Source organism: Sorex araneus, chromosome 2 (assembly GCF_027595985.1).
Source record: "Sorex araneus isolate mSorAra2 chromosome 2, mSorAra2.pri, whole genome shotgun sequence".
NCBI classification, from domain to species: domain Eukaryota; kingdom Metazoa; phylum Chordata; class Mammalia; order Eulipotyphla; family Soricidae; genus Sorex; species Sorex araneus.
The window spans coordinates 145,211,196-145,235,300 of record NC_073303.1 but is presented as its reverse complement, the minus strand read 5'-3'; the positions used below and the strand labels follow the sequence as shown (position 1 = coordinate 145,235,300).

General features: G+C 35.8%; 1 protein-coding gene across 5 annotated transcripts in view; it reads right to left on the bottom strand.

Annotated features, from left to right (window-relative positions):
• ZBTB20 (zinc finger and BTB domain containing 20) overlaps positions 1 to 24,105 on the bottom strand; it is an 897,756-nt gene that overhangs the window by 643,558 nt on the left and 230,093 nt on the right. The window lies entirely within an intron of this gene.

The window sequence follows — 24,105 nt, the reverse complement described above, 5'->3', positions numbered from 1 at the left end:
AAAATTATAGTTGTATGCAATATTTACTCTGTATATTATGTATGGGCTGGAGCGATAGCACAGCAGTAGGGCATTCACCTTTCACGCGGCCGACCCGTGTTCGATTCCTCCGCCCCTCTCAGAGAGGCCAGCAAGCTACCGAGAGTATCCTCCCGCATGGCAGAACCTGGCAAGCTACCCTTAGCGTATTGGATATGCCAAAAACAGTAACAATAACAGTAACAGTAACAATAAGTCTCACAATGAAAGATGTTACTGGTGCCCGCTCTAACAAATTGATGAGCAACGGGATGACAGTGACAGTGATGTGATATTATATATAGACATGCAACATATTTACATTTTATAAATATATAATGAATTTATGTGCTATATATAATCTAGTATGTTGACAACTCTATGTGGTATATAATAGACATATATGTGTGTTTATAATTATGCATATATAAGTGGCATATTAAAAGTTGTAACAATAATATATAACAAGGACATGATCAGGGATATTTACAAAAACATTCGAATAATGATAGCCATCATAGGGTTTTTTAAACAAAATTTTTGGAAGCAATTTACTTGTCTATGAGTTTGGTTAAATTAGTATAACATATTCATTATAGAATACTACTTAAATAACAAAAATATATCATAAAATGCATTTATTACAGAAATAAATATTCATAATATATGGCAAGTTGAAAAATAAGAATCCATAATTATGTTTAGAATATACATACATATAACATATAACTTAAAAATGTTAATAACATTTTCCTAAGCAGTCATAATGATATGAAGGGTGATTTTAATATCTTTTTCTAACTTGGTGTTTTCAAATACTTTTACATGATAGTCTTTATTACTATTATATAAATTATAAATCTCATATTCAATTATGAAATGGTGAGGAAAAAAGTAAAGTTACATTTCCTAAACACTCTTCTCTTTTTATTTTTCTTTACTTGGAGGGAGAGGAATACTCATCAATGCCCAAGGATTACTGTTGGGTCTGCACTCAGGAATTACTCCAGGGAGTACTCAGGGGACCATATGGGATGCTGGGGATCAAACCCAGGTCGGCTATGTGGCAAACACCCTACTCACTCTGGTCCCCCAATTCCAATTCTACCCGTCCCTTTAGCATAAGTCAGAAGTAAGCCCTGAACACTGCTTCGTATTTCAACAACCAAAAAACAAATAGCAATAATTATATATTAAACTGAATATTAAATATGTAGCTCTAGTAACTAAATGGATCCTTATTTACAAACTTGTAAGATGACAGCCATCAGAACCCTTGGCCAACAAGTTTTTTTTTCAAATCTACGAACAGTGAAATATAATTGCATTTTAATAATGATTATAGAACTTTTCAAGATACCACTGTATTTTTTTCATCTCCCTGACTACTACTGCATCCTGCTTAAATATGTTCACATTTTTATTTTATTCGGTCTTACTGATAAGTGTGTGCTTCTCTTAAATAAGTAAAATTAACATTACCATATGAATTGGAAATGCTGTTAAAGGTATCTCACTAGGGGTTTGATTTATTCTATGATTCTTTCACTGATTTAATTATTGCTTAGGTTATGAAAATATAATAATTTATTCTCATAAGTAAAAAATGTTTCTTGGGATTTTCCTGTGTCACAAACAATAGACATCAGTGATTGATAAATAAAGAAAATATGTCAATTTTGACATTTCAGTTGTTCTCAATCTAGATTTTTTTCTTTAGTGCTCATCTCTGCCTTCCAAAAGAGTTCAGAGGACAAAAAAAGTGATTTATATTTTAAATGATAAAATAAATTCATTCTTAAATTTCTCACCATTCATCAGGAATAACTGATATGTGTTTAATAAAGTGCATAAATAATAAACCTTAATTGGATAAAAGACAAATATTAAGAGATTAAATAAAAAAATGTGCTAGAAGAAAATATTTTTAACATGACTTTGCTATACGATAAAAGAAATGAGTAATAAATTCAGCTACAGAACAAGAACACAGCAAAAAAAAAGCAAATTAAAACCTGAAAAACATTGTATTGTTGCAGAAAAGTTTGACCTTCATTTCTTTTTCTTTTTTCTGTTAATTTTTTTCCAGTGGGCCGGGTGCTCTGGTGAGGCTGAGGGACGACTCTCTGCTCTGCGCTTGAGAGAGTCACTTCTGACAGTGCTCTGCAGATCACTGGAGATGGGGATCCTAACAGGGCCACCTGCATACAAAGCATCTGGCCTGCGAAATGTTTCTTCAATAATATAAAAAGAAATTTTTCAAGCTGATCAAATATTTTTAAGTAGATAGCAAAAAATGAAAACATATGATTGCTTACCAGGTACTTCATAGAAAAATTAAATGACCAACAAAAACTTTAAAGACTGTTTAACAAGGGCTGGAGCGATAGCACAGCGGGTAGGGCGTTTGCCTTGCACGCGGCCGACCCGGGTTCTAATCCCGGCATCCCATATGGTCCCCTGAGCACCGCCAGGGGTAATTCCTGAGTGAAGAGCCAGGAGTAACCCCTGTGCATCATCGGGTGTGACCCAAAAACCAAAATAAAATAAAATAAAATAAAATAAAGACTGTTTAACAAAATAAATAAAATAGAATTAAGAAGAAGAAAAAGAAAAAAATACCATTTTCACTTTTTACATTAGGAAAATGTGATTGCTATATTCAGCTGTTGCTAAGTTTTGAGAAATTAGGAATTGCATTAAACTGTTATGGTAATCAGAACAATTTTTGGGGGGTGGGTTCACATTTGACTATGCTCTGGAATCACTCCTGTGGATCTTGGGCAACCATATGTGATGCTGGAGATTGAACCAGGGTCAGCAGCATGTGAAGCAAGTGCTTTAACTTCCAAACTAACTCTCTAGCACTGAAACAATATTTTAATGACAAATTTTTTAGCTATAAAATTTTATATATGTACTTAAGAAATTATATGTTTATATTCAGTGAAGTACAAAGATATATTTAAAACACTATGGTAACAGTCATTCAATAGGAAAGTATGTGAAAATAACCAAATGTTCATAAATTAGTGAGTTATTAAATACATTTTGTCATATTCATAAAGTAGAATTATTAGATTACTAATAAAGATAACAATGCATGAAATACTACAAGATAAGTACTACAAAATCTGATGCAGCAATAAGAATTAAAAATGCAAATAAAATGAATAGTTTTATTCTTTGTTTAATGTATAGACTATCTAGACAAATTTCTGTATATAAATACATTTGAAACTTTATCTCTGGTAATAGCATTATAATTTATAAAACATGTGCTTTTAATGTGCTGAACAAACTATATATAATCTAAAATATTATGCTCATATACAAGTAGTTCAGGATCTCAAAAGTTTAGCATTCTGAGTTGTTGAAACATGCCAAAATGATTGAGCAGAAATATGGTAATTATATTATATATGGACGGGAGCAATAGCACATCGGGTAGGGCGTTTGTCTTGCACATGGCAGACCCAGGTTCGATTCTTCCTTCTATCCCTCTCAAAGAGCCTGGCAAGCTACCAAGAATATCCCGCCCACAGGGCAGAGCCTAGCAAGCTACCCTTGGTGTATTCGATATGCCTAAAACAGTAATAAGTCTCATAATGGAGACGTTACTGTTGCCCACTCGAGCAAATCAGTGAGCAATGGGATGACAGTGCTACAGTGCTGTTTTATATACTTTGCTGATAACTTGTATCCATATATTATGTTCTCACTGTCACTGTCATCCTGTTGCTAATTCGAGCGGGCACCAGTAATGTCTCTCATTGAGAGTCTTATTGTTACTGTTTTTGGCATATCCAATACGCACGGGTAGCTTGCCAGGCTCTACCGTGCAGGCTCCATACTCTCCATAGCTTGCTGGGCTCTCCTAGAGGGGTGGAGGAATCAAACACGGGTCAGCCGTGTGAAAGGTGAATGCCCTACCACTGTGCTATCGCTCCAGCCCCATATTATTTCTCAAATAGACAAATTGAGCACATCAGATGTTATCATTGGTTTCTAATCAAATATATAATGCCACATGCATTTTCAAAAGCTTGCAAAATTCTCAGTGGCTACTCTTTTCTGGGTTCTCCAGACAGGGAACTCTTTCCAACCTCTCTTGAATACAGGGCAAGAACCCAGAAATCTAATGCTGTTTTCCTTTGTCATTCAGTGCTTCAAGTGTGACAGCCCCCAGTCTGCCTCATGACTTCTATGCCATCTGTGACCCCATAGTGGGTCCCCAAACCAAGGAAGCCCATCCCAGACCCCTCTTGAACCCCAACCACCCCTTCATTTTCACCAATCAAGGGTTCTTCAGTCTTATATATTTCCTCACACATGTCTATTTTAACTCTTTTATACAATGGATATATTAGACACTAAACTGCATGACCAGTGAAGTAACATCCTAAGGGCACAGACATTGTTAGCATAATGGATTATAAAGAGCAATGCTTGCTGAAAAATAATCAATTAGATGAGACCTCAGATATCTGACATTTAAAGCTCAAATTCTACAACCCACAAATCTTTAGGAACAATGGTGAAACTAAAGATTTTAACTGCTCTGTCAGAAAGGGACAGAAGTCCTGGCAAATCACTGAGCTCAAATAAACCCTCAAGCTTCAGAGATGAGGGAGTCAAATCAATGCTCCCTAGAAAGGTCATGGAACTACAGCAATCACTGGAAGAAAATTTCAAACAGCTTAAAGATGAATTTAGGGTATCTGAGTCCATTACAAATGAAATTGAAGGAGTTAAAAATGCAATAGCAAGTCACAGCAACAGAACTCAACATGCAGAGGACTGTATTGGTGATACTGAAAACAAGATGCTAGACATTACAAAATAAGGAAGTGAAAAAAAGAAAAGAAGAATTTAAAAGATGAAAGAGAAAGAAAGATTCTTGATAGATAATAGCAAGAGATATAATCTCTGAATCAGGAATACCTGAAAGAGAGAAAACATAAAAATGGGAAGGACAGTTTTGTTATTATTTCTACTTCTTTAATCAAAAGAAATAATAACAAAACTTACCTAATATCTTGAGAAAGACTCCTACACAAATTCAAGAAGAGGCCCAGAGAATACCAAACAAAATAGATTCAAACCAAAGAATGCCTGGACATCTTACAGTAATCAAAATGGTAATAATAAAAGACAAAACCAGACTAACTAAAGCAGCAAGATATAAAGGAAGTGATGTAAGAATTGCAACAGACCTTTCATGTGACATCTTACAAGCCAGAAAAGAGTGGAATGATATATTCAACGTACTAAGAGAACACTTCCAACCTAGAATCTATGACCCTCTACTAGTCTACAAGTCTACTACCAGTTAGACTTGAGGGAGGGATAAGGACTTCTTCAGACAAATAAGGCCAAGCAGCATTTGCAACAACTAAACCAATCCTGCAAGAATTACTGAAAAGTCACTTATAAAAAAAAATACTCTTGAAAAAACAACTGGAACACACACACACACATACACACATAAACACACACACACATGTGGCAACACCGCCATTTATGTTGCTCTGACTGTCAATGGACTGCACTCTCCTATATAAGGTCACGGAGTAGCTGGAGGACCAGGAAAGAAAATCCACCCACTAGATGCTTATAGGAACCACACCTAAACTCTCAGGATAAATACATACTTAGAGTGAAAGTATGGAAAACAATCAGACAATCCCTGAAAGACAAAAAATATTTGGGATGGCCATACTTGTATCAGACCACATTTCATTCAGTATAAAGAAAGCAATTAGAGACAATTGTAGACACTGCTTATTGGTCAAGGGAACAAGAGATCAAGAAATACTGTCATCTCCGTGTGCACACCAAATGAAGCCTCGGCGAAGTTCATAAAGATTTTACCCACAAACATAAAGAAACACATTGATAGAATCTCAATAATAGTAGTGAGAGACTTCAACACTCTACTTTCCCCACTAGACAGATCAACTAGACAGAATATTAGCAAAGAAATAAGAGTCTTTAATGAAGAACTGAAAGAACTGAAATTGCTATACATACACAAAGCTCTGCTATTTCCCACAAAACTCTACATTCTTCTCTAGTGTACACAGAACATTCTCAAGGAGATATCACATATTGGGCTAGAGCAATAGCGCAGAAGGTAGGGTGTTCGCCTTGCACGCAGCCAATCCGGGTTCGATTCCTTCACCCTTCTCAGAGAGTCCAGCAAGCTACCAAGAGTATCTCGCCTGCACAACAAAGCCTGGCAAGCTACTCGTGGATTATTTGATATGCCAAAAACAGGAACAACAAGTCTCAGAATGGAGACATTACTGGTGCCTGCTGGAGCAAATAAATGAGGAAAGGGATGACAGTGACAGTGATATCACATATTAGGGCACAACTCAAAAATAAATAAAATTGCAAATATAGAAATTATACACACTATCTTCTCAGACCACAATGCCACAAAAATAGAAATTAATCACATAAAGAAGACAGAGAAAACTTCTGACACTTGGGAGCTGAACAAAACATTGCTAAACAATAGCTGAATCAAGGAGAAAATCAAGGAAGAAATAAAAAGATTCATTGAAACTAATACAAATGAAGACAAGGCACCAGAATCTATGGGATATTTTAAAAGCGGTACTAGTAGGGAAATCCATCACAATTCAGGCCTACACTAAGAAAGAAGAAAAAGCCCAAATCAACAACCTAAACATGCATCTCAAAAATATGTAGAAGAAACAACAAACAAATCCCAAATGTAACAGAAGGGAAGAAAAAATAAAAACGAGCAGAAATCAACAACATAGAAACCAGAAAAGTAATTCAATGAATCTTCAAAGAATCGCTGGTACCAGGAGCTGATTCTTTGAAAAAATAAACTATACCGCTAAATCTTTATCTAGACTCATGAGGAAAAAAATGTGCAAATGAATCAGATCAGAGATGAAAGAGGAGAAATTACAATAGATCCTTCAGAAATTCAAATACAATGAGAGGTTACTATGAACAACTTTATACTTTTAAGCTAGAAAACCTGGAAGAAATGGATAGATTCTTACAATCATATAGCCTCCAAAAGTTGAATGAGGAGAAAATTGAACGCCTAAATGGACCAAAATGGAAATTAATGCAATTGAAACTAATTAAAAATCTCACCAAGAACAAAAGTTCTGGTCCAGATGGGTTCATTGGTGAGTTCCAACAAACATTCAAAGAAAATTTCTGCTTAGATTCCTTACGTCTTCCAAAATATTAAAGACACAGGAATCATTCCTAACATCTTCTTTGAAATTAAAATTATACCAACACCCAAAGCATAGAGAGGTGCTTCCAGAAAAGAACATTTCAGACCAATCTCTCTGATGAATGCAAAACAAAATTCCTTAACAAAATCCTAGCTATCCAAATCCAACAGCATATCAAAATAATCATACACCCTGAAAATGGGATTCAGCACAGGGATGCAGGGATGGTTCAACACACAAATTAATATTATACACAGCACTAATAAAAGGAAATATAAAAATCATATGATCATATACATTGATGCAGAGGAAGCCTTTGACAAGAATAATTATCCATTCATAATAAAAAAAAACTCAATAAAATAGGGTTGGAAGGAACTCTTCTCAAAATAATAACTGCAATCTATAATAAGCTCACAGACAGAATCATTCTTAATGGTGAAACACTGAAAGAATTCCCTCAGAGATCCTAGAAACAATAAACCAATGCAGCAAAGTGGCCAGTTACAAAATTCAATACACAAAAATCAGTCGCATTCTTATATACAAAGAATGAATCAGAGGAGAAAGTGAATAAAGAGCCCATCAGATTTTAAATAGTACCCCAAACAATCAATCATGTAGAAATCAGCTTAACAAAAGATGTAGGAGATCTGTACCATGATAACTTTAAATCACTTAAGAAAGAGATGAGATAAAAGACCTTAGAAAATGGAAAAAATCTCATCTTCATCAATTGGAAGTATCAAAACATTATTATAATGACCGTCCTGCCAAAGTTACTACATAGATTCAATGCACTGCCCATAGAAATTCAGTAAGTTACAAACAGGAAATTGAGCACTGCGGTATTTTGTCGTTGTCATTTTTGTCTGGGGATTAGGGGTTTTTCAGAACTGGTAGTACTTTAAGGATTACTTCTGCTTCTGCACTCAGGAACCACTCCTGGTTCTAGAAAAGTCAATAATAAAGTTTGTATGGAATCATAAAATACCACAATAGCCAAAACCATACGGAAAAATAAGAAAATGATGACCTAATTTAGAACTTTATTATAATGATATAGTGATCAGAACTGGTACAAAAATGGTACTGATATAAATTTAGACCTTCTAATTAATGAGTCAGAATCATATACTCTATGATAAAACCCTTAGTATATGGGCAGTTAATTTTCAATAAGGAAGTTCAGAACATAAAACAGAATAAAGATAGCTTCTTCAACAAATGGTGCTGGGACTACTACATGTAAGAAATTAAACCTGAATCCATATCTTACAACTCACACAAAAAGTCATTTCAAAGTGGATCAAAAACCTTGAGATCTAACCAGAAACTATAAAGTACAATGAGGAAAATATAGGCAGAGCATGTCAAGATTCAGACCTCAAAGGTATGATCCTATACGACTGTCAAAGGCAACACAATAAAAAAATAAACAAATGGAACTACATAAACTTAAATAAAAAGCTTCTGCTTGGAAAAAAGCACAGGCTAATACTAAAAGACAGCTAAGTAAATGGGGAAAAAATATTTTCACTCAACACACTGGATAAAGTTTTGGTATCCAGGGTATATATAGTACTCAAAAATCAATAAAAAATTCAAAAATGCACAGAATCTCCTGCCCCCATGCCTGGCTGTCTTCACCAGGGCACCTCGGAGGGGGAACGGGTTGAGTTTCCTTCCCTGCCCCAAGCAGAACACTGGCAGGCAAAAACCTCCAGAACCCAATTGCAGCCATGCTGAAGGTCACTCTCCACACACTCAGACGAGCCTCATGTATGAAGGAACCAGCAGAGGAACCCAGATGTGCGGTACCTGTGGCTGAGATGTCCGAGCCTGCTCAGATCAGGACTGGGCCTCCTCCACCCAGATCCCCAGTTTTCCAGTAGCTTGGTAATCATGCCCACAAACTGCCCCCGGGGCACCATGTAATTTCATCAACCATCAACCACCAAGATCCAGAGACTATAAAACAAAGCTCCTGGAAGAGAGCGACATGGTATTTCCTGGCGCAACCTCTTATACTCTAGCCCACTGATGTACCTAAGGCAGCACACATGTGTTTGGTTTTAACAGACTTGCTTGTATTTTCTTATACACATGCGTAAAGGGCCCCAGAATGAAATCTACAACCTTTAAACACATCCCTCTTTTTGTGGTGGGAAAATGCTTGCTGTTTGGGTGGATGTTTGAATATTATCTGTAATGAACTACTGTGAACTACTTTATGAAAATAAAATGTATAAAATTGAAAAATAAAATAAAAAGTGTAGAATAAGAGAAAAAATATTCAAAAATGCTACGAAAAATGGGGAGAGGAAATGAAAGACACCTATCAGAGGAAGACAGTATCATGGTCGGTAGGCACCTGAAAAAATGCTTAGCATCACTTCTCATCAGAGAAATCCAAATCAAGATGACAGTGAAATACCACCTCACACCAGTGAAAACGGCACACATCAAAAACAGTAGAAACAATCTATGTTAGCAGGGATGCGGTGAAAAAGGAACTCTGATCCACTGCTTGTAGGAATGCTATCTGGTTCAACCCCTGTGGAAAATAGTATGGAGAGTAACTTAGAAATGAACTGCCATATGACCCAGTAATTCCACTTTTGGACATGTGTAGACAGCAAATAAAAAAACACTCTCTCAAAAGGACATATGCACATCATTGTTCACTGCTATACACAGTACAGTAGCTAATATATGGAATCAACCTAGATGTCCAACGACAGATGAACGGATTTTGAAGATGCAGTATATATACACAATGGAATACTATGGAGCTGCAGAAAGGAATTATGCAATTTGCTGCAATGTGGTTGAAACTGGAAGATAACATGATGAGTGAATCAGAGAAAGAAAACAGAATGATTTTACATATCTGTGCTATATCGTATGCTGCTTGAGAGAATATGCTATAGTAAAACAGGTCTAAAAAACACTAGATCACCCTTGATTCTAGTGTTTCAAGAGGAGAGTGAGAGAGAAAGAAAGAAATCAAGGAGAGGAAAAAGGAATGAGAAGCAATGGATGAACAGGCATTAGGGCGTCCGTTATACCAGTGATACAAGTGAGCGGTATGGCCATATATCCCAAATACATATTCAACAGAACTGAAAACATGAGATCTAAGCTGCAGCCACTGCATCTTTATAATGTGCCTGTTAAGCTGACAGTCAGAGATAAGAAGAGAGTTAGGGTGGAGAGGAAATATGGAAATATTGGTGGCTGGAATTGTGTTGAAATATTGCATGCCCAAAATTCAACTATCAATAACACTGTATCACAGTTTTTTAATAAATAAAAAAGAGAAAAATGAAAGTTAAAAGGTCGTAATTTTCCCTAATGCAACACTGACATGTTACAGATGTACTCAATAGAGTTTTAATTTGTAGTTTATGAGACCAAAGTATAACCATGCATCTTTCTTCCACTGTGACTTACTATTGTTGTTACTTGGATAGATAATTTTTAAAAGTAGTATCTCAAGCTCTGTTATCAATGGGCTGTAGATGTCAAACTTGTGACCATACTAATACAGTCACTTTCAAAGGGAAATTTTTTTAATTTAAAAAAAAGTAGTATCTCATAGTTTGAATTATAAGTATATGCTCATCTAAGTTATAAACATAAAATTGAGAACTGTGGTATATTTTTGTTATGGTGGGGGGTGCAGAGTTCCCATTTTTCAGTGCTCAGGTGTTACTCCTGGCTCTGCACTCAGGTATTACTCCTGGCAGACTGGGAAGACTATATGGGATGCAAGAGATCGAACCCAGGTCAGTCATGTGCAAAGCATGCATCCTTCCTGCTGTACTACTGTACAGCAGGAAAGATGCACTATCTGGCCCATAGTGGTATTTTTTAATTTGTTTATTTTGGGTTTGGGGTATACCCAGCTTTGATCAGGGCTCTGTACTCAATGATCACTCTTTTTTTGGTTTCTTGTGAATACACTTTCAACACCACATCCATCACCATTGTACCCCTCTCCAACCCACAGAGAACCCAGTCCTTTTCCCTCTCAATTTCCCACCACAATCAGTTGTGTGGGTCAGTTTCCCCAATTATGATCTTTATTCCTACCTCACTGGGCACCTTTTAGTCCCATATGAGAGTGATTATATCTGTCCCTTTCATTCTGGACTTCACTCAGTATAATATTCTCTAGTCACAACCATGTTGATGCAGGTTGCACTTCTTTGCTCTTCTTAGAGTTGCACAGTACTCCATTGTGTATATACATATTTCTTGATCCATTTATCTGTAGTTGGGCATTCGTGATGTTTGCATATCGTGCCAATTGTACTAAGTGTAGTGATGAACATAGGTGTGCACATATCCTTTGGAATTTATGATTTTGTGTTTTGTAGATGCCAAGAAAGGTATTGCTGAGAATGATGCAAGGCAAGTTCCTTACATGCTTAACTATTTCTCTGGCCTTTCACTGTGGTATTAAAATAAAGTTATTTTCAGATCTTTCTCTTAAATTTGTCTTAGTTATCATACCTTCACTCATTAATTTGTGTATTTGTAATATTTGCTGATTTTGTTAATTTAAAAATGAATTAGCACAGAATTACTCAGTATTTTTTATTTTATAACCTGTAATAATAGTAAAGTTTTTGAAACAAAATGTTTAACTTATAACTGATTTCATAATTTTTTGAATTTCAGGAGTTTAGCTTTAATCATCTACATACGTGCAGATTTCCCCACTTCCACAATAAATATTATAAAGACTTCCCTCAGATGTGGAATATAGAGGAACACAGCAAAGATATAACAAAGTCATTGGAAAAATACAGCTAAAGTCATTGGACTTGATTACAGCAGTGTATGACCACCCTGCTAAAAAATATCCATTTTACAATTCTATCGAAAAAGAAGTAACTAGAAACCAATTATCAAAGAAAGTTACAAACATACATTCGAATTACAAATCTTTGTAAAAATAGAAAACTAAAATGTAAATGAAAAACATTCCCTTTTCACTGATATAACTATTATTGTGAAAACTAACTTTCTTGTCAAAACCATTTTATAGAATGAATGCAATTCTTATCAAAATTCCAATAGCATTCTTTGAGGACATAGAAAAGCATGACTAAAATTTGTATGTAAACACAACATTGCTTTATTATCCAAAGTATCTCTAAGGGAATAGAGTGGGCCAAAATGTTCTCCAACTTTAAAGTATAAGTCTGTAACAATCAGATAGTACTAAAGAAACAAAAGTGATATTCGGACAAATGGGAAACAACTGAAAGCCTATAAAAAAAAACCTGGGCACATGGAGGTTAATCTATGACAAAGGAGACAAGAATATACATTGAAGAAAGGAAAGACTTTTCCACAAACAGTACTTATAAAACTTGTAATCCACATGACGAAAGCATGAAACTGGGCTACAATATCACACCCTGCCCCAAAGCCAACTTGAAATGGACTAAACACATCAATATTTAGCTGAAATCCATAAAATACATCATAGGACAATAAAGAAAACACTCATTGATGCTGATATCAGTGATGTGTCCATTGATTCAATGCCAATGATATGAGAAGCAAAAGAGGAAATACACAAATGCAACTATAGCAAAGCAAAATGTTTCTATATTGCAAAAGAAACTATTACTAAAATTCAGATAGTTGAATAAAAAAGAAAAATATATGTCAACACTTTGATTATTAATTTTTCCGAGGGGAGGAAACCACACCTGGTTCTGCTCAGCACTTATTCCTGGTCCTAAGTAATCCAGGAAACACTCCTAGTGATGCTAGAACAGGGCTGAACAGGAGTCAAGCACATGTGAGGCAAGTGTCTGAAACTCTTTAATAGGGAATCTTGAATAATGATAAGGTGCTCCTGAAACTGTCTGAGGAATTGCATACTATGAATTAAATTGATAATAACCTATACAAAATATTTGGAAGATTTAATCCATATAGCAGGAATTCAGATTGTTCATAAGTCAAACAGTAAGTTTCTCTCTTAAGGGCTTTTTTTAAAGATATAATATAATTAACAATATAGAAGGAAAAACATTAAACCAATAATTACAAAATATGTATTTACAACTAAGATTCATTTATTATCCTTTACCGCATAATTTCAAACAACTTGTTTGTATTATTCCTTGGTTTTAAAATTGTTTAGTTTCTACTTTTCCAGTTATTCAAGAACTGTCTTTGATGCTTTATCAAAATCTAGCTCACGTGTTTCTTGTAGCCCTGTAAGCTTTCAGCTAAAGAACATCTTTTGCTGAAATTGACTATTACAACTTTGGCAAATGAGTTCCATCTTATGCTTAACTTCTATCAATTGGCAATGATTGTCTAAAGTAGTGGCCTTTACACTTTCCCAAGGAAGACATATGGATATTCAAAGGACACATAAAAAAGTGTTCATCATCACTCAATCCAAAGGACAGTGAGATATCTCAGGCCAGGACACATATGAAATGTCTGGAAGCAATTATTTTTTGGTATCTATTCACCAAACACAAAACATTAATTCAGAAACATATATGCACACATACCTTCAATGCTGCACTTGGAACAATAGCCAAGATATGAAAACAGCCCAAATACCCAATTACAGATGAATGGATCAGGAGGTTGTGCTATACGTACATTGGAAAACTATGCACCTCTATAAAAGAACAACAGTATAAAATTTACAGCAACATTAATGGGATTAGAAGATATCTTGCTAAATGAAGTCGAAGGAAAGGGATTGATACATAATGATCTTTCTAAACTGTAGGATTTAAAGATATACAGCAAGGTTGAAAAAAAAAAGGGGGTGGGCACTGGCAATATAACAGAACTGATCCACCCACTGTGTTGGTAGGAGAGAGGGATCAAAGGGAGGTGTTTGAGGTCCTTAGAGGAGAGAATTATGTATGATGATGATGAGGTGTTGTAAAAAAATAGTCCACTAATAAAAATAAAATTAAAATAATAAATTTAATCAATGCTATTCATAAAAACTCACATTAAGAGGAGTTATTATCATTATTACTATTTAAATAATAATAATAAAGTAGCAAACTTCAACGACTGGTCTTTGGACCAGATCACTGTGGTCTGCAGGTACAGAAAGGCTGGAAAACTACCACCTTTGTTACAACTGCCAGTCCTCGGTCATATACGCGCAACAGGTGTCTGTCCAAAGGTCTAAAACATAGAAGAATTTTGATCTCAAATATTTTATTAACAAGAATCTGAGATTCAAGTTTTAATTTAGTGACTAAGAAAACATCAATGTCCTTCATTAGCATTAAAAAGAAAAGAGGAACACTGGGTTAAGAGCATTGATTTAACAATGAGGGCACATTAAAAAAAAAAACCTTTCATAAAATGTGTTTTAGACACTGAATCAAAAATATGTATTTAATATTGAGAAAGACCTCTTTTATTTTTTTAAATTATTTTATGTTCCTTCAAATATACTACAGGATTCTTGTGGTCAGGGACTAGGTATAATTATGTCTCTATAGCTAGCCACATCTTGCCAAACGGACATCTGTTGATGATATTCAAATTTCTTGTAATTAATTCATTACTTTTTTCATAAACTTAAATTGTTTCTTAGAGTCTTAAAAGATAATAAATATTCAAAACAACTTAAGGAACCTGGTAAAATAAACCACAAAATTTAAGTAAATACATATTATTCACCTCCAAGTTCAAATGAAACATTAGGAATTTGGTAATACTTAAGTATTAAACATATGCCTACCAAATAATACACTGAAGAGAGCATAATGTAAACAAGTCTTTTACATTGAATTGAACATACTTATATGAATTCCAAATGTATACATTTTAAAATATATACGTATATATATTTAAAATGTCCCAGATTTTTATTACTTTTTTGGTAGACTATCTTCTTGCACAAAACAAGTGTTGAAGAAATGTGTTGGTTAGTTTAGAGTTACAGAGACAAATAGTTCCATTTTACATTCACTGCCCTGCTAAGCAAATGTATTTATCATATTCCATAACAGCTCACAGTTTGTTATACATTAACTACTCATTCTCTGTGCCAACAAGACTGTGCTGGAACAGCAAACGCATTTGGTGTGTTCATTTAAATGATTCTGCAAACCACAGGCTACCCAGTTGTCTAATGATAAGAGAGCCCCAAAGCCACCTGATCACCATTACAATCCCTTATTTTTTGGACTAGCATGGTCTGTTCTGTCAGGATCTCAAAACTGAGAAGAATGAGAAGAAAAGGATACCTCAGATGTAATCATGAAAAAGGGTTTTATTAATCCAGGCACCAGTGATGATGTGCCTAGATTAGAAGGAGGAGGGAACATAGGATCTGAAGTGCTTTCTCTGCTCCAAGACCAATGCTGGTCTTGGCACTTCTCTCACTCCAGTGAGTTGCAAAAAACAAGCAGGTGCTAGCAATCTGAGAAACCACATGCCAGCTACAGCTGCTTCAAACTGATTCAATTACATCTGCCTGAATAGTCCCAGGACATCAAACCAGTTGAAGAGATCCATAGGTTGCAAGGAGACCCTGGTCCATCCTGAGACAATCACCGGAGAATTTCCAGGGTTGGATTTCCCACCCAGGCACTGGGAAAAATGTGATTTTCATTCTCTTGGAAACTAATATTGGTTGCAGAGAGGACACAGGTCCAGAGAATTTTCGTATTTAAAATCTGACAGTGGCTAAGATTTTACAGATACCTTGAAACAGCCTCATTTTGTGAAAATGCTTCTCAAATCATTGGGTATAGCACATTTACAGAACATGCTCTTGGGATCAGGACTTCGCTCCAAACCTTGTTTGTACAAAACGGGGCCAAGCAGCTGGGAAATTCTGGAGTGAAGAGTGTCCTCATTAGTTCCCATCTGCCACCAGAACTCAGCTCATGGCAAGTTTGGCTAAGTCCTGGTGTACTCAGGTCCAAATGTGGGTCAGTTTTAATTACACTATACAGAATTCAGTGTGCAGTTTTTAAATCCTTATTATACAGCACGGAGGACTGGGCAGCTCTCCAGCTAATCAATTTTTTAAAAGTACATATATAAAAATTTTAAACCAGGCTAAATAGACAGTGGGTGAAAAAATTCTTATAAATGAGTACAAGGGTTATTTAAGAGAATTATGACTGAAATTGGGTCATGAACAAGTTCTGCTTTGAAATTTTCAAGTAAGAAACCAATGGTTTCATTGGCAATGTTATAAATATAAGCAAGGTACGGAATACCCCTTGCCCTCTAGTGTGAATGAGTAATAGTAAGACTGAAGCGGGCATAGAGTCAACATCTATAGGATATTGGCTGTCACGAGCAGAATTATTCCTTATTTTTGTTACTGATCATATCTAGTTCGGTTTAATGATCTTGAAAGGAAAGATATAAAAGTAGGGCAAAGACCTCCTGAGAAGTCAGACTCAGGGAAGTGACTTGGATCTCAATGCCATTCACAAAAACTAGGGCCAAAATCAATCCATGCAATCTCCACTCAGGATGTATTCTGTCAAAAGCCATCACCAGGTATAGGAGAGCCAATATATGAAAACTTCAGATGTTTATCAATAAAACTTCAGGAATGTAGACAGAGGCAGTCTACTTTGGACATTTATAGAGTAGCATAATGCAGCTTCAGATGAATAAAATATATTTTGAGGTAATCCATGATGAGGTAAAACAAAAGTAAGATCCTTCAATGTTCAACATATCTGACTTTGGGCTGAATTGTTATGAAACTCATCCATTACAAAGGTAACACAGAATTTCTGGTTTAAAATGAGCACTGAGCATTTACTCATTACTTGATCTTGGAAATATCATTTATGTACTATAAGTTTAATTTTCCCTTACATTTACAATGGGGAAACAACAATTAATTAATAGATTAAAAATATAACATGTAAGAACTAGGGGCTGTAGTAGTTAATATACAACAGTAAAACACTTGTACTGCATGCAGCCGACACTGGTTTCATCTCCAACAGCACATAATGCCCCCTGAGCACTGCCAGTAAGGCTCCTTGAGCACAGAGCCAGGAGTAAACCCTGAGCATAGTGCAATGCAGCAAAAAAAAAAAATCAGAACTATAAAAGCCACTAAACAAATGTTAAGTGACAGTGACCAAATTCTGATGAGCTGAATCTATCCGCCCCTAAAAGAGAAGTTAAACTCCCTAACACTTAGTAACTCAAAATGTGACATTACTTGGATATATGGACTTCAGAGAGGCAACAAAAATAATTAGAACCTTAATCCAATGTGACTCTGCCATTATCTGTAATTATCAAAACAGGAAATTTGGACAAAGAGAGATACAAATAAGAGGACAGATGATGTGAACAAACTCAAGGAAAAGATGGCCATCTAAAAGTCACAAAAAATAGCTTGAAACATCTCATGTGACATAGTAGAAAAACCTGTTTTCAGATTTCTGGACTGTGATAAAACAAATTTCTATTGTATTTTATCCTTTTTGTGAGACTTGGTTATAGAAACTCTAGAAAAGAAATTCCCAATAAAAATAACACAATGTTGGGGGACTGGAGCAATACTACAGTGGGTAGGGTGTAGTATTCACAGCAACTGAACAGGGTTCGATTCCCAGCATCCCATATGGTCCTCTGAGCACCACCAGGAGTAATTCCTGAGTGTAAAGCCAGGAGTAACCCCTGTGCATCGCCGGGTGTGACCCAAAAAGCAAAAAAATAAAAATAAAATAACACAATTTTTATTATTCATCAATGTTTGATTTATCAGTGCCTAACTGTAAATTTGACATTAGTCAAATGAATCTTATTACCTCTGCTATTTAATGCTCTACTCTATATATTATCCAGTGACTTTTTGTCTTATCTTTTCTGATACATTTTCAAGATGATGTGGCCAAAACACAACTTAACCAAAAAAAGTTCACTACAATTAAGATTAACCTAATTTTGTTAAAGATAATAACTATGAATTAAACAATAAATATAAACTAAAATTATTTTTGTACTGTTAAGGAGTTTGTATGGGAGGGGGTGGGAAATTTTACTGCACTATTTCCTTCTTAATAAAACCTTATGTAACCAGTGAACTACGTTCACTAAACCTGGGGTTGCATAGTTTGTGACAATTTTGTTGACAGCACATCTTCAGCTTATTAGGATACATGTACATTTCATTTCCAAATTGTAAAGTATGGGTTCTTATCTGTAAGAGATAGCTTTTTAAAAGAGAAATGATAATTGTCAAGAGTTGTATCAACAGTCTTTCAATTGCAAGGCACATTTCCATAGCCAACAATCCTTAAAGACATTGAGATTATCCTCATCCTAAATTTCTCTTGAAATAGTTTAAACATTCTCCAGAAATATAGAATGTATAGAAATTAAGATCTTGTCACTATCTTCAAAGACATAACTTTTTCAAAATTATTTACTTTAGTTTTTAAATTAAAATTTATTCACTTCCCATTTGTTTGCAATCCTATATAATTTTCAGGAGTACCCCATGCTTCCTCCATAATATTGAGATTTTAGTAACATTTATATGTTAACAAAAGCAAATATGAATATTGGAAGTTAAACACTAAATCTTGTAAACTTTTGTGTGTCTTTTAATCTTTGCATTTACCATCTAACAGTTAGATATTACTACTTCTGTATCGTAAATAAGAAGACTTGAAACTGAGTTATAAAAAATGAAACCTGGGTCAGGTATGTTACACAGGTGCCAATTTGTGAAATTAATTATTTCAGAATAAGCTGTTTGAACCATAAAGGAAATATACGCTCAGGCAAGAGATGAATCTATATATTATAAAAGCACCACTGGATTTCCTGATTCTAATTTATGTAAGATATTAATAGACTCCTTTAAATCATCTAAGCTGACATAGATAGTAGATATCTTGCAAAATATGTTTATTCTTATGAAAATAACAATGCTATTCACAGATACAAACTAAATGCTTCAATCAATTTTTCTTAAATTAATCCTAACATAAGAATACTTGAAAGCATTCTAGATTGAGAATGATGACAGTCGGTTTTGTGGTGAGTACTCCAGCAACTTGACATAGTCCATTTACTTCCTGGAGATAAGCAATCAACATTACAATCACTGGTTAGATAAGAAAAAAAACTAATATTTTTCCATACGAGATATTTCATATTACACAAAGAACTGACATCTAGTATCTCTGCCTCACCAGATGCAAAACTCTGAGAAGTACATGAACTTTTCTGAGTTTGTTCCATCACTATGAATAAAATAAACAGATTAGCATTAAGGTCCCTTAAAGTTCTATCAATGCCTGATATCTATTAACTCTTTGAAAACCCTGAAATAAAATGTAATTTTAATAGAATATTTTAAGACCAAAAAAGTGATAATATCCACCTAGGTCAGAACCCTGCTTTCAGGCAGAGATGGTAATTCTTCAGTATCTAAATTGTGATAGTAGTGATGATGGCAATAGAAATAATAGTAAGGTATTAACATTTATTGAGCATTTGTATGAGCCAAGCACTAAAAATTTCATGTAGACTGCCATAATGTAACGGAAAATACAGTTTAATCTACCATACCAAGTTTTGGATAATGCTGCCCATGACAGTAGACTCTTACTCATGACGTAAATTAAGATTAAATAATAACTATTCCTAGAGGGTCCAGAGAAATAGGCAGCAAGACATTTGCACGTAGCCATCCTCAGTTCGACACCTAATACCCACATCCTTGGCACTTCACTGAGAACCACTAGGAGAGACTCTGAGCACAGAAACAGGAATACACATTGAGCACTGCCAGTGAAACCTCCCGTCTCTTGCCACAAAAGTTCAGGAAAAAAAAAGCAAACATAAAATACTCTTCTATGAAATGTAACTCTATGATCAACCTGATGCATAAAACTCTGAAAATCTTAAAGAAGTTTGGATACAATAAAAATTGGTTCATTATGCAGCCTCTTAAGTTTAGATTGCAACACAAAATGGAACTCTCAAGAAAGCCCACATAAAGTAAGTGTTAACTGCCATATTTTGACTACCTCCATTCTATCTCTTCTTATTCACGGAGTTTAGTGAATAACATATACATATATATACACACACATACATATGGTGAGAAAAAGAGAAGTGAAAAGGCTCAATACTCTTATGTAGCAAAATAGGTAGAGGTTATTTCATAATATAATATGAAAATGTTGGAAGGAAGTCAACGCCCTTTTCATTTTTATTTTCTGAGACAAGCACACACTCATGCAAAGAGAGAGAACACAAAGATGCTCAAAAGAACCACTACATTAAGCAATAACATGTATTTGCTTACTTAGTAACAAAATATTTCCAAAGTACTAGGAAATGTGCATTGAATGCTTCAAGTCTTTGTGTAGAGACATCATTTTCTCTTATACAGTCTCTTGACCACGCTCCTGGCTGTCTTCACTGGGGCACCTCGGAGGGGGTGGGTTGAGTTTCCCTCCCCACCCTGAGCAGAGACCCCACAGCCGAAGACCTCCAAAACCCAGCCACCGCCATGCTCAAGGTCACTCTCCACATGCTTGGATGAGCCTCACGCATGAAGGAACCAGCAGAGGAACCCAGGTGTGTGGGACACGGGATTGAGATCTCCAAGCCTGCTCAGATAGGGACTGGGCCTCTTCCGCCAGATACCTCATTTTCCAGTAGCTAGAGGGTCACACCCAGAAACTGCCCCGGCGCTGTGTAATCCCATCAACAGCCAATATCCAGAGACAATAAAACCAAGCTCCCAGAAGAGAGTGATATCTTATAGCCTATATAGTTCTCACTCTCAGAGCACCTGGCAAGACACTAAGAGTTTCCTGCTCACATGGGAGAACCTGTCAAACTCCCTGTGGTGTATTCATATGCCAAAACCAGTAACAATGATGGGTCTCATTCCCCTGACCCTTAGTCTCCAATGTGGCACCATTGGGAAGGATGAGTAAAGAAAGGCTTCTAAAATCTCAGGGCTAGGACGAATGGAGACATCACTGAAACTGCTCAAGAAAATTGAGGATCAACAGGATATGATGATAGCAAAAATGAGTACATGCCAAATAGCAAATAGTATTATATTAACTATCATAACAAAATAGTTTCTTGTATATTCATTTTTCATTTTCAGAAAGGAATTTGTCAGTCTGATCTTTGTCTAATTAGGAGTATAATGACTTAAGTCCAATATAAACTATCCAATATCTCTAACAAATAAAAATTTTCTAGAATTATTCATCTTTCTGTTTCTAATATAGCTTTGGAAATGTTTTATTCATATATGCATTCATTCAAAAAAATTTGACCACCTACATTTATGTAGTTGGCAGTATATGAAGAACTTTGGACCAACCCTACTTAAAATCTTCGTTTTGTACTTCGACAGTACTTAAATTCATATTATGGTGATTTATTTATTTTTTATTATTTATTTTATTGAATCACCATGTGGAAAGTTACAAAGTTCTCAGGCTTATGTCTCAGATATACAATGCTCAAACACCCGTGCCTTCACCAGTGCCCATATTCCACCACCAAAAACCCCAGTATACCTCCCACCCCCCCACCCCTGCCTGCATAACTGATAAATTTCACTTCATTTTCTTTTTACCTTGATTACATTCCACACTTCAACACAAAACTCACTATTGTTGTTGGAGTTCCCCCCCAAAAAAAGGTCCTACTAACAAGGAAGCATTTAATAATTAGTTTTCCATTGTTGAGAATGAAGAGATATGGTAGCAGCCGCGCAGTTTAGGATTTCTGTATTTTAGTATTTTAGTAATTAAGTCCAGGGAAATTTAGGTTAGAAATTGCATAATTTCCCTTCCTGGGGCAATATGGGGCAATGGCTTAGTTCATAGTCTAGAGACATGGCTGCAAACAGTTTCTGGGACCAAAAGTAGTCTAGCTGGCCTCCGGATCGTGGTCAATCAGCAGCAAAGCGGCCGCACCAAAGTGTGGCCACCCGGGTGAGTCTCGGCAGAGTGCGAGCCGGCATTGGCCTGGCCCGAGACTGCCCAAGCGTCCCACTGTTCCACGTACATAACTCTTTTTTTTTATCCTTCCCTCGCCACCAAGTTCATACCTGCTTATAGTCCTCATAATATCTGGTGATTTATTTTTGAAAAACAGATTTGAATGGGAGAGTCTCTTGCCCACACGCCTGGCTGTCTTCCCCGGGGCCCCTCGGAGGGGATGGGTTCCAGCTTCCCTCCCCACCCCAAGCAGAGCTCCCGGCAGCTGAAGACCACCGGAACCTAGCTGCAGCCATGCTGGAGGCTCCTCTCTACACGTTCGGACAGGCCTCATGCATGAAGGTACCAGCAGAAGAACCTAGGTGTGTGTAATCCCATCAACGGTCAACATCCAGAGACTTAAAAGCAAGCTCCCAGAAGTGCGAAGCCACAAGCGGTGCGCGCGATATCTTTAGCCATCTTCTCCCTCTAGGAGAAACTGGCAATCTTCTGTGAGTTTCCTGCCCACATGGGACTGCTTTGCAAGCTCCCCATGGTGTATTCATATGCAAAATCCAGTAACAAGCTGGATCTCATTCCCCTGACCCTGAAGAGCCCCCAGTGCAACATCCTTTGGAGGGCCAAGTCGAAGTAGACTTCTAAGATCTCAGGGAAAGAACGAAATGAGATGTTACTGAGCCTGCCAGAGAAATCGGTGATTAACGGGATATTGTGATTGTTGTGACTGTGAGATTTGAATGGATCAATAAAAGGAAAACTTATACCAGCTGTAAATTTTACATTACTAAATACTGATGGGGTACCAAATTCTAAACAGTTATATATTGCTAAACACTAAATACTGATGGCTTTTTAATACATAATAGCTATGACAGAATATAAATAATGCATGTCATTTAAATAGATATTCACACTGGAAAATTGGTATTACAAAATTAGTGACTTAGTTCAATATTTTTCAAATTAATTTTTATTTTCTTCGTTTTTATTTTGTTTCTCATTTATTTGGGGATCACATCTGGCAGTGCTCAGGGATTACTTCTGGCTCTCCATCCGGGGATCATTCTTGGTAGGCTCGGAGGACCATATGGGGTACAGAGGATCAAACCCTGGTTGACTGAGTGCAAGGCAAAGGTCATACCCACTGTTCTATTTCTCCAGCCCAAATTTACTTCTTTTGCATTTCTAGAATTTTGCCTAACCTTTGAAAGGCACAGTCAGTAATAGATTATATTAAAATTTATAGATTATCAGGGAAAAATACAGAGATATCAACGAAAATTTACATCAACATTTCAAAAGAAATACGAAGTAAATACACTTTGAAAAGCCAAAAGGTAGTACTTTAGTCTTTTGATCCAAGTATGAAATTTAGCTCCTTTTCCAAGATGACTCATTTTTACTTATTCCCTTTCTCACTCAACCACAACAGACACATGCACAATAAAAGAAAAAAATCTTAGAATATATCCTTATATTTTCTGAATGTGCCTCATGTGTCCACTAATAGCCAAATGCTTTCAAATCTGTTCAGCTAAATGGATCAATAACTATATCCAGGCTCACATCATGGGTTTGCCAACATGGTAAAATTGCGCCAAAAAACACAATGTCTCCACTAGGACAAAAATTATTATCAGCTGAGCTATCGAGGGACATCTACTCTCCTCAAGTATCTTTTAGAGAAGTTAACATACACATTATTTACACATATATACACATAACCACACATTATTTAGGACAAGTCAACAGCTACTAAAATATCTGATAAACAAATTGAAGAATTTGTAGAAAATATTTGGGAGCTCAAACAGTGTTGCATAATAAACCAACATAATAGCTCAAGGTCTCTATCAAGT